Source organism: Callithrix jacchus, chromosome 10 (genome assembly GCF_049354715.1).
Source record: "Callithrix jacchus isolate 240 chromosome 10, calJac240_pri, whole genome shotgun sequence".
NCBI classification, from domain to species: Eukaryota; Metazoa; Chordata; class Mammalia; order Primates; family Cebidae; genus Callithrix; species Callithrix jacchus.
This window is the reverse complement of record NC_133511.1, coordinates 2,693,818-2,706,737: the sequence shown is the minus strand read 5'-3', so window position 1 is coordinate 2,706,737 and position 12,920 is coordinate 2,693,818. Positions and strand designations below refer to the sequence as shown.

At 41.5% G+C, this 12,920-nt stretch overlaps 1 protein-coding gene across 1 annotated transcript in view; it reads right to left on the bottom strand.

The window, feature by feature from the left end:
* LOC128928033 (uncharacterized) overlaps positions 1 to 12,920 on the bottom strand; it is a 230,242-nt gene that overhangs the window by 12,271 nt on the left and 205,051 nt on the right. The window lies entirely within an intron of this gene.

The following is a 12,920-nucleotide window of genomic DNA, read 5'->3' as shown; positions in this document are numbered from 1 at the left end:
CAGATTTCGAAGTTGTTTGTTTTTTAAATGTCCTAACATGTAATGCTGGAGAATGTAGGGTAAGAGGCATTCTCCTGTCCTGCTAGTGCAGATGTAAACTGTGGGAAAGTAGTCGATCGCTAATTAAAATAGGTACCCCATTTTGAAGCCAGCCTCGTTGTCTGAGGTGTCCCCCACGGTTCTTGGTCTCACAGAGGAGGAAATCAAGGATGTGGACGCTCCAAAGCTGAGGTTAGAGCACAAGTTTAATGAGCGAAAGGAAGAAAGATCTCTGGAGCAGAAAGGGGTCCCAGAAAGATGGGTTGCCTTTTCGCAGTGAAACGCAGACAAGCTGGTGGGGAGGGGTGCTTTATTTACATAAGGTGCCGAATTTCTGACAGTCCCCACCCCTCCCTTTCTAGTGCACGGGGGCTCCTTAGACTGTTAATGCCATGTTGCTTATCTCTTCCTACTGCGCATGTGTAAAGAAGGCAGGGGACAGAACCCTCCAACTTGGAAGTGCCTGATCCAGGGTAGCTCTTCTTATCCGTGCTGCTGCAGGCCCTCGCCCTGTGCAAGCCTCCTTGTCTGAGTTTTTCCAAGAAGGGAAAGGACTGTGCTCACTGGGGCCCACTGTAGGTATGTCAGGCCCTCCCCCTGTGCAAGCCTCCTTGTCTGAGTATTTCCAAGAAGGGAAAGGACCGTGCTCACTGGGGTCCACGGTAGGTAGTCACACAGGAGGCCCCTTTCTGGGTTAGAACTTGCCTTCCTTATCTGCCTTTGCGGCTTGATCACTCAGGCTGCTCTTCCCTAAAACAGAAACGGCCTCTTAGGCTGCTTTTTGTTATAAGGGAATTTTGGGGAGGACTCTTGCCCTAACTATCTGCCGAGTTGCTTTCTTTCTCTCTCCTCTCACAGTTTAACCCAGTCAATGCCACTTTCAGGAATGTATCCTAAGGACATATTTGCACACATATACAGAGTTGAATAGCCACATTTAGTCATTGCAGCATTGTTTTTAATTGTAAGTTATTAAATACAAATAAAGTACTTTAAATAAATCAGCCCTTTATTTATGAACTGATTAAATGATTATACATCCATACAACTGAATACAAGGCAATCATTTAAAAGAGTGACATAGTTCTACATTATTGATATTAAAAACCTCCAAGATCTTTTTTTTTTAAATTAACAACTTTTGCTTCATATTAGACCCTGTTAAGAAGCTAAGACGAACTACAGACTAGGAAAAACATTTGCAGACCACATATCTGGTAAAGGCTTCATATCTAGCATGTATACAGAACTCTGAAAACTCAAATTTAAGAAATCCAATGAGAAAACGAGCTAAAGACATGAAAAGACACTTCGCAGAGGAGGTTATACTGATAACAAATAAGCACAGGGGAGGATAATTGACATAGCCATTAGAAAAATGCAAATTAAGACCACAATAACATATCAGTACACACCTATTAGAACGGCTAAAACAAAAATAGTGACAATACCAAATGCCGATAAGCATAGGAAGAAACTGATGTCTCAGAAACGGCTGGTAGGAATCTAAAATAGTACATATGGGAAAATAGTTCAGCAGTATTTCCTCTTAATGAAATGTACAGTCCAGCCATTGTATTTTTGGGCATTTATACCAGAGGAATGAAACTTACATTCATGCAAAAACGAGTAAATGATTGCTCATAGCAGCTTTTAAATAAGTCAGAAACTGGAAACAACCAGTATGTCTCTTAACAGGTGAAGAATTAAACAAGCTGTGTACACCCATACCATGGAGCAGTATGCAGCAATTAAAAGGTATGAGTGGTTGGTACACTCAACAACTATGGTAAATCTCAAAGATCTCACTTACACTAAGGAAAAAAATTAAAAGTTACATACTTGGCTAGGCACAGTGGCTCGTGCCTGTAATTATAGCCCTTTGGGAAGCTGAGGCAGGCAGATCACAAGGTCAAGAGATTGAGACCATCCTGGCAAACATGGTGAAACCCCATCTCTACTAAAAATACAAAAACTTAGCTGGGTGTGGTGATGCATGCCTGTAGTCCTGAGGGACTGTGTTTAAAAAAAAAAAACTTCTCTTCCTGGGTCTGCAAGGGTTGTGGTTTCAAAGGCAAGAATTTCCAGGCTCCACACCTCCATCTGGGGACCAGAGCGGTTTCAAATTTAAAGTTCTTTGTCTGGCTTTCCCCAACACGGGCCAGGTAGGGAAAGCCAGGTGGGGCTCTTTGTCCCCAAATCCCCCAGTGAGCTCTGGGAGGAGGGACCTCTACAACTCAGAGATGTGGACCCAGTAGCCAATCTGGTATCAGAGTCAAGATCAATCACTCGGGCCGGGCGCGGTGGCTCACACCTGTAATCCCAGCACTTTGGGAGGCCGAGGCGGGTGGATCACGAGGTCAAGAGATCGAGAAACCATCCTGGTCAACATGGTGAAACCCCGTCTCTACTAAAAATGCAAAAAATTAGCTGGGCATGGCGGCGCGTGCCTGTAATCCCAGCTACTCAGGAGGCTGAGGCAGGAGAATCACTTGAATCCGGGAGGCGGAGTTTGCAGTGAGCTGACATCGGGCCACTGGACTCTAGCCTGGCAACAGCGAAACTCAAAAGTTACATACTCATCCTAGTCAATATATGGTGCTGGGGAAATGGCATAGCCACATGCAGAAAAATGAAACTGGACCCATATCTCTCACCAAATAGAAAAATTAACTCAAGATGGATTAAAGACCCAAAAGGAAGATCTGGAGCTATTGAAATCCTAGAAGATGCCCCTAAAAAACTCTCCTGGATGTTGGTCCAGGCAAATAATTTATGTTCAAGTCCCCAGAAGCAAATGCAACAAAAAGAAAAATAGACAAATAAAACTTAAACTAAAAAGCTTCTGCATGGCAAAAAACAACAACAACAAAAAAACTAATCAATGGAGTAAACAGACGAGGTGCAGACTGGGAAAAAAATATCTGCAAACTATGCATCCAACAAAGGGCAAACATTCAGAATCTACAGGAAATTCAAATAACAAAAAGAAAACAACCTTATTAAAAAATGGCAAAGGACATAAACAGACATTATTCAAAAGAAAACACAACCAGCCAACAAACATATGAAAAATTGCTCAACATCACTAATCATTAGAGAAATACAAATTAAAACTGCAGTGAGGTGCCATTATACACCAGTCAAAAAGACAATTTTTAAAAAGCCAAAAAATAACAGATGTTGGCAAGATGTAGATATGGTTTGGTTGTGTCCCATGCAGATCTCATCTTGAATTCCCACATGTTGTGGGAGGGACCTGGTGGGAGGTAACTGAATCCTGGGGCAGGTCTTTCTCATGCTGTTCTCATGATAGTGAGTAGATCTCATGAGATCTTATGGTTCTAAGGGGGAATTTTCCTGTACAAGCTCTCGTTGCTTGCTGCCATCCATGTAGGACATGACTTGCTCCTCCTTGCCCTCTGCCATAATTGTGAGGCTTCCCCACCCATGTAGAACTGTAAGTCCAATTAAACCTCTTTCTTTTGTAAATTGCCCAATCATGGGTATATCTTTATGAGCAGCATGAAAACAGACTAATACAGATGTGAAGAAAATAGAACACTTATACACTGTGAGAATGTCAGTTACTACAACATTTATGGAAAACAGTATAGAAGTTTTTCAGAGAACTAAAAATAAAACTACCATTCAATCCAGCAATCCCACTACTGGTATAAACCTGAAGGGAAACAAATCATCATAAAGACACCTGCACAGCTGCCACACCACTGTGCACACACCCCCAGCCCCAACACCCTGTTGATGTGCACTCACCTATGGCTGCCCACCACCCTGTTGGTGCTCACTCACCTGCAATCTATCCTTCCACTGTAGTGCACTCTTCCATGGCCCCTGCCACACTGCTGTAGTGCTTTACTGGTGGCCCCCATTGGAGTATTGCCTCCAGCAGATCAGAAACGCCTTGGCCTCTCAAGCATAGCAGGTGCTTGACATTGGGGGGCAAGAAAGCAAAACTGCAGCCCCAGTCCCAGCACCTCAGAGATGGAACATGCAGCCTGAAAGCATCCGGAAATGAAGTGAATCAACTACACCCAACTTATATCAAGTCAAACTTTTCAGGGCATCAAAAAATATAAAAGCAAAAAGCCCCGGCCAAAGGATAATGACTTCAAAGATGAAAGGAACATCAGCCCACCCAGATGAAAAAGAACCGGTACAAGAATTCTGGCAACTCTAAAAGTCAGGGTGTCTTCTTACCTTCAAACAATCACACTAGCTCCCAGCAATAGTTCTTAACAAACTGAAGTGGCTACAATGGCAGATGTAAAATTCAGAATCTGGATAGCAAGGAAGCTCAAAAAGACACAGAAGATTGAAATTCCATCTAAGAAAACCAGCAAAACAATCCAAGAGTGAAAGATTGCATATCAATTTTAACAAAGCATCAAATGAAGCTTCTAGAAATAAAATTTTCACTACAGGAATTTCATAATGAAATCAAAAGTATTAATAACAGAATAGAAGAATCTCAGAGCTTAACGACTGCTTCTTCAAACCAACTCAGGCAGACAAAAATTTTTAATTTAAACATGAACAAAACTTCTGAGAAATATGGGATTATGTAAAGAGACCAAACAAACAACTCATTGGCATTTCTGAAAGAGTTGGAGAGAGAGGAAGCAGCTTGGAAAACGTATTTGAGGATGTTGTCCACAAAAAATTTCACCAACCTTGCCAGAGACTTTAACATGCAAATTTTAAAAATTCATAGAACCCCTCCAAGATATACTAGACAATGAACAACCATTCCCAAGACACATAGTCATCAGATTCTCCAAGGCCAACATGAAAGAAAAAATCTTAACGGCAACTAGGAAGAAAGGGCAAGTCAGGTACAAAGGGAACCCTGACATGCTAATGGCAGGCCTTTCAGCAGAGACCTTATGAGCCAGAATAGATTAGTGCCCTATATTCAGCATCCTTAAGGAAAAAATCTCTAGGTTGTGTGTGGTAGCTCATGCCTGTAATCCCAACACCTTGGGAGGCCAAGGCAGGAGGAACACTTGAGCCCAGAAATTAGGGACCAGCCTGGGCCACTAGGTGAGACCCACATCTCTACAAAAAATAGAAAATTAGCTAAGTGTGGTGGCTTGTACCTGTAGTCCCAGCTACTCAGGATGCTGAGGTGGGAGGATCACTTGAGTCCAGAATGTTGAGGCTACAGTGAGCAGAGATCTTAGCACTACACTTCAGCCTGAGCAACAGAGCAAGACAATGTCTTTAAAAAAGAAAAGAAAAGAAATTCCAACCAAGAATTTCCTGTCCAGCCAAACCAAACTTCATAAGAAGGAGAAATAAAGTCCTTTTCGGGCAGGCAAATGCCAAGGGAATTTATCACCACCAGACTTGTCTTATAGGAGATCCTAAAGAGGATGCTACACATGGAAATGAAGGACTTATGCCTGCCACCACAAAAACACACTCAGGTACATTGCCCACTGACACTGTAAAGCAACTGTTCAACACGTCTACATAACAACCAGCTAACAACACAATGACAGGATTAAATCCTTACATATCGATATTGACCTTATATGTAAAGGTCAATGAATGGTGTAAACATATTTACAATTTCGGTAAGTGTGAATGTACAGGTGTAAACATTCCACTCAGAAGGCACAGACAGGCAAGCTGGATAAAGCAGCAAGACCCGGCCGGGCACGGTGGCTCACACCTGTAACACCAGCACTTTGGGAGGCCGAGGAGGGGGATCATGAGGTCAAGAGATCGAGACCATCCTGGTCAACATGGTGAAACCCCGTCTCTAGTAAAAATACAAAAAACTAGCTGGGCATGGTGGCGCGTGCCTGTAATCCCAGCTACTCAGGAGGCTGAGGCAGGAGAATTGCCTGAACGCAGGAGGCGGAGGTTGCGGTGAGCTGAGATCGCACCATTGCACTCCACTCTCGGTAACAACAGCAAAACTCCATCTCAAAAAACAAAAAAAGCAGCAAGACCCAAATGTTTGCTATGAAAAGACCCATCTCACCTGCAATTATGCCCACAGGCATCATTGACACACAACCTACCAAGACTGAACCAGGAAGAAGTTGAAATCTTGAATAGACCAATAAAAAATTCTGAAATTAAATTAGAAATTTAAAAAATCCCTAGAAACCAGAAAAAGCCCTAGACCAGATGAATTTATAGCCAAATTCTACCAGATGTAAAAAGACGATGTGGTACCAATTATACTAAAAACATTCCAAAAAAATTGAGGAGGGACTCCTCCCTAACTCATTCCATGAGGCCAGTATCAGTTGGATACCAAAACCTGGCAGAGACACAATGAAAAAGAAAACTTCAGATCAATATCCCTGATGAACATAGATGCAAAAATCTTCAACGAAATACTAGTTTAGAATCCAAAATACTAACAAACAGAAAGCTAATTCACCACAATCAAGTAGGCTTTATTCATGTGATGGAAGATAGATTCAACATACAAAACCAAAATTCATCATCTTTCATGTAAAAACCCTCAACAGACTACCCGTTAAAGGAACATACCTCAAAATAGTAAGAGCCGTCTATGACAAACCCACAGCCAACATCATACTGAATGTGCCAAAGCTGGAACATTCCCCTTGAGAACCAGCACAAGACAGCTGGTTTAGGTATAAAATACCTAAAATACAGCTAACCAGGAAAGTAAACAAACTCTGCAGCAAGAATCACAAAACGCTGCTGACAGAAATCACAGGTGACACAAACAAACGAACAATACTCGATGCTCATGGATAGGAAGAATCCTATCCATACTATCCAAAGCAATTTACAGATTCAATGCTATTCCTATCAAACTACCAATGTCGTTTTTCACAGAATTAGAAAAAACAACTGCAAAATTTATATGAAACCAAAAAAAGCCCAAATAGCCAAAGCAATCCTAAAGCGAAATAGCAAAGCTGGAGGCATCACAATACCTGACTTCAAACTGTACTACATGTCTACGGTAACAAAAACAGCGTGTACTGTTGCAAAAACAGACACAGACCAATGAAACAGATTAGAGAACCCAGAAATAAAATCACGCACCTACAGCCGTCTGATCTTCAACAAAGTCAATAGTAACAAGCGATGAAGAAAGAATTCCCTGTTCAATAAATGGGATAACTGTCTAGCCATATGCAGAAAATGGAAACTGTGCCCCTTCCTTTCACTATATACAAATGTCAACTCAGAAAAGATTAAACACGTAAAGGGAATACTTAAAACTATAAAAATTTCAGAATAAAACCTAGGAAATGCCACTCTGGACATCAGCCTTAGCAAAGATTTTAAGACAAAGTCTTCAAATGCAATTGTAAAACAAAACAGAAATTGACAAGCGGGACCTAATTAAACTAAAGAGTTTGTGCCCAGAAAAAGAAAGTATCAACAATAAACAGACAACCTACAGAATGGGAGAAAATATTCACCAAGTATCCATCTGACAGCAGACGAATATCCAGAATCTACAAGGAACTTAAACAAATCAACAAGAAAAAAAAGAAAAGAAAACCCACTAAAAAGTGAGCAAAGTATATCAACAGACACCTTTCAAGAGAAGACATCATCTCAGCCAGCAAGCACATGAAACAACGTTCAGCATCACTAATCGTTACAGAAATGCAAATCAAAATCACAATGAGATACTATCTTAACACCGGTCAGAATGGCTATTATTAAAAAGTCAAAAAATAGCAGATGCTAGTGAGGTCATCAGAATAGGGAATGCTTATATGCTAATGAAAATGTAAATTAGTTCAGCCACTGTGGAAAGTTTGGAGATTTCTCAAAGAACTTAAAACAGACCTACCATTTTGCCTAGGAATCCCATTACTGCGTATATACCCAAAGGAATATAAATTATTCAACCAAAAAGACACATGCGCATGTACGTTCATCACAGTAATATTCACAGTGTAACAAAGACATGGAATCAACCTAGAGGCCCGTCAGTGATGAACTGGATAAATGAAATGTGGTACATTTATGTCATGGAAAACTATGCACCCACTAAAAACCCAAAATTATGTCCTTCGCAGCAACAGGAATGCAGCTGGAGGTTGCTATATTAAGTGAATAAATGCAGGAACAGAATATCAAATACCACGTGTTCTCACTTACAAGTGGGAGCTAAACACTGAGTACACATGGACACAAAAATAGGAACAAATGCATCGCAGTGTACTTGGGTGGGGAGGTTCAGAGAAGAGTGAGGGTCACAAAACTACTTACTGAATACTGTGCTCACTACATAGAAGACAAAATTATCTGTACACCAAACTCTAGAGACATACAATTTACCCATATAACAAACCGGTACCCATACACCCTGAACCTAAAATAAAAGTTGGAAAAAGGATAACTGCACTTGTATGTTTATCACAGAACTATTCACAATAGCAAATATATGGAATCAACTTAAGTATTCATCAACAGAGAATTGGATAAAGGAATTACGGCATATATGTACCATGAAACGATACTCAGCCATGGAAAAGAATAAAATCACGTCTCTTGCAAAACCATAGATGGAACTGGATGATACTATCCTAATAAGACAGAAACACAAAGTCAAATACTACCACGCTTTCACTTAGAAATAGGAGCTGAACAATGGGTACACATGGACACACAGATTGTAAGAACTGATATTGGAGAATCCAAGAGGTAGGAGGGTGGGAGGGGGATGAGGGATGGAAAAGTTACAATGTTCACTATTTGGGTGATAGGTACATTAAAAGCAAAGACTTCACTGCTATACAATATAGGCATGTGAGAAACCTACATTTGTAGCCCCTAAATATATTTTTAATTAAAAAATGTTTAAGTCACAGACTTATAATTCCATTTATATATTCTCTACATGACAAAATTATAGATACAGAAAACAGATTAGCTGGGGCCAGGGTTTAAGGACAGTGGAAGGCCAGGGGACAGGTGTGACTATAAAAGAGTGGCACAGAGGAGAACTTCATGGTGATGGACCAGTTGTGGCTATCGATTGCAACGGTGCGTACATGAATCTATGCCTGTGATAGAATGACAGAACACACATATATTGTACAAATTGCCTAGTTTAATATTGTACTATGATTACGTAAGATGTAGTCATTGGGGAAAACTGGGTGGGGGTACATGAGTCATCTCTGTATTATCTTTGCAACCTCATGTGAATCTATATTCCTTTATAAATTAAGGGTTTTTTTAAAAAATCATCCATACATTCATGTTAAATATAACATTTGGTTTGTGTATTGACAAAAATTTTCTAAGACAAACTCGGTTTGAAAAAAAAGTAAGGTCAAGAACAAAGCATACAAGGTACTCTTATTTACTTTTTTCTTTTAGAAAGGCAATACATGCAAGTACATATGCTTATATAATTTCTGTATATATACAGAAGTTTCCGAAGTAAAGACAAGACATTAATAGCAAAGGCTGACCCTGGGGAACAGACTGGGAAATGCAGAGTGAAGGGTATTTTTAACGTGAGAGAGGACTGTATTAATAATACAGAAACAACACAGACAACGGGCTCAAAACTCAGAAAATCACAGTTTATTGTCACAGACAGTAAGAAATAATAAATGCCAGTTATCATTGTTATCTTTTTTCTTCCTTACCGGTTTACCTATTTTGTGCAAAAAAGTTTATGGTAATGATAGACTGTTATTTGTATTAACACTTCTATTTTTAAAAACTGATAGGATAGTTTTAAGTGTTGGTAACTCATCAAATATGTGATAGGACATCCTCTTAAACACTGTCAATTACTCAGTGGTCCACAACCTAAATGGCTACTAGGCCGGGGAGATAAAGTACCTATGTGCGGGCCACGTGTGTCATTAAGGAAAAGATTGAGATGGTGACAAATTGGAAAGAATGCCCAGGCAAAGCATGTAAATACAAATGTATACAAGACATGGCTTGGGCAAAACAAAACACATCTGTGGTCTGCCAGTCCCCCACAGCAACCCAGGCATGTCTGCTTGCTAAGGAATCCTGTTCCACTGTGGGCGGATCTAATTACTAGAAAGTTCCTTGTGTTCAGTTAGTAACTTCCCTCCATAAATCCAAGATCTGAGCATTTTCTTCATTCCAGTATTTAGTGGTTTCAGCAAACACTTGCTGGTGTCTAATCAGAACTAGTTCCTTTAGCTACCTGCAGGTAGGTGGGCAATGTAACTCAAGTTTGTCCTCAGAGAGACTAGAGTTAAATCCCTGCTCTGTCATCTGAAAGCTCTAGAACACTGGAAAAGTTATTTTGTTACATGTACTACGTGTACAATGTGTAGTACATGTCAAAGAAATGAACTTTTCTGTTGGAAATGTAAGTAATTTGTGGCCAGTTGTTCAACTTTCCTGAGTTTTTGAGAAAGTAGAAAACCAGCAAATTTTCAAAGGCATTTCATAGCCAAGGATTGAAAGGAGAGCTACAGGCTTGATGATTCTAAAGAAACTTGTCTCCCCTCCCAAGCTATGAGGTGTGTTTCCTCGCTTTGCCACTAGATGGCAATTGCCTCCCAGAGTATTTGAGTTCAAAGACCATAAAGTCCCAGAGGCCCCACCAAGGCTAACTTTAAATCAGGAACCTGTCTAGAACCACACACCCCAGTCTCTCAAAGATGATTTGTTCACTTAGTAACTAAGAAACACAGGGACCACTTCCTGAAATTCCAGGGGGGTTAGAGAAGGGCTGATGGTCTAGAAGAACAACTTCAGATTTTTTCCACAAAGTAACTCATTCATCTGCCCTAGTTTGTTCCTGCCACAGTCTTTGCTGTCACTGCCCCATATTCCTGGATCCTCTTTCTCCAGACATCTGTGCAGCCCAGTCCTTGGTGTTTAGGTAGCAGCGCCCTACCTCCATAATGTAAGGCACAGGAGAGTGGGGGCTGTTTTAGTTTCCCGCAGCATATTCAACCTCAAGAATCATGCTTCCCACATCGTAAGTGCTCACTAAACACTGACTGAATAAAAGTTAAATCAATGCCCAGGACTCTCAAAAGTTGCTCATCTGGTAGCTGGAAAGACACCCTTCCTCTTCTCAAGAAAGTAAATCAAGATGCAAGTGAAAAAGAGGCGGCACATGTCCTGCTGACGCAGGGCTGAAGCTTCAGGCGGGTCCCCAACCCTCACCTCGGGAAATCACACCTCATCTCCTACATTCTTGGGGCCTTCAGTGACAATAAAGTAGCCTGAGATGATGAGTAAAAGTCAAGAGCGACCGCTTTCTTTCCTTATCAATAACATGCCTTTTAACAGAGTCCTTCTGGAGAGAAAGTTGTTCCCCAAACCCAGCATCTCTTTCCTGTAGTCTTTTCTCTACACCTTCAGGTCTCATTGGTGCTTCGGATGGAAATAAATGCAGTCTCTCCTTCCATAAACTGTCCCTGAGAGGGGCACCCCAGTCCCTGAACTTCATATCAGTACTCCCCTTGGGCCTCATACGCAGTCTTCATTCCCTGAAAATCTCACCTCAAGCCTCCGTATTCCTCTTTCCTCATTCTCACTGCAGCCACCCAGGGTCAGGCCCTCCTTTTCCTGAGTTGGTGGACAGGAAATAAACTATTTAATGAAAGCACTTTTCTGACCATGACCTTCTGCTCCAAACCTTCCAAGGACACTGTAAAACCAGCTGACATCATCTCCTTATGAAGCCTTCCCTGCCCGAGCAGGACTGACCCTCTCTCCCTTGTGTCTCTGCTGTGCTTCACGTGGCTTCGTCGCATACCGTCTGTTCCTCTTTACTGCAGTGAATTGTTAGCCAGCTGCTTCACCTCCAGACTAGCAGGACTTGAGGGATGGATCATATCATTTTTTATGTCCAGTACCTTTAAGTACCTGACTTCCATCTGCATATTAATACCTATAGTTGGTTATTACCAATCAAAAACAATCAGAGCCTCTTGCTCTGTCATTAACAGTCACCAGCATGTCCCTTCTTCACTGGTTCCCCCATATGTCCCATCCACGCCCAGCCAGGCTGAGTGCCCCTGTTAGCACTTGTCTGGGACCACCTAAAGGGTCCTGGAGAAAGGCCCCTAAATGGTAACGTTTAGTAAATGATGATAGATTGTACTTAAAATGTTAGATGTTAGAATATAGTTAACTGGAGGTTCTAGAGCCTGACCACCTGGTTCAAATCTCCCTTCTACCACTTACTAACTTGCGACTTGGAAAATTATATCACTTTAACCTCTCCATGCCTCAGTTTCTTCCCTGGCAAAAGGGTGTCAATAACAGTACCTATCTCATAAAGGTTTTTTGGAGGATTAGATTGATATAGATAAAGCTCTGTAACAACCTTGTTACATAGTAAGCATTTAATTTTAATTATTATTGACTGCTATATGTCAGCCACATGCTAGAAACTTGACATATATTACTGAAACGGGAGAAGTTACCTTGTCCCCTGCACAGGGCATGCAATGAAGGAGTGGTTCCCTTCTTCAGTGCCCCACTGCTCAAACCTCTAGGGGAGCATGCAGATGGGCAGGCTGCAGGGCTCCGATCTAATGGCAGTGTCTAGGGGTAAATATTTACAGTTGAAGCCCCAGTGGGCGCGTTTTACAGGGTGCTCTTTGAATTTAGCCGTCTGCATGTGGCTTGTGTTAGCTCAATTAGACCCCTGCTTTATTAGAAGGACAGAGGGTTTTCTGTACCCCGGGGTTCTTGCCATGGGGTAACAGAAGAATCAGATCATGCATGGGCTTGGAGAATGAATGCAGGGTTTTATTGAGTGGAAGTAGCTCTCAGCAGATGGGGGAGCCAGAGGGAGATGGTTTTCCCCTGGAGTTGGGCTGCTTAGCAGCCTGGGCTCTCCTCCAACTGTGCCTCATTCCACCAGTCGATGGCCTGCCGGC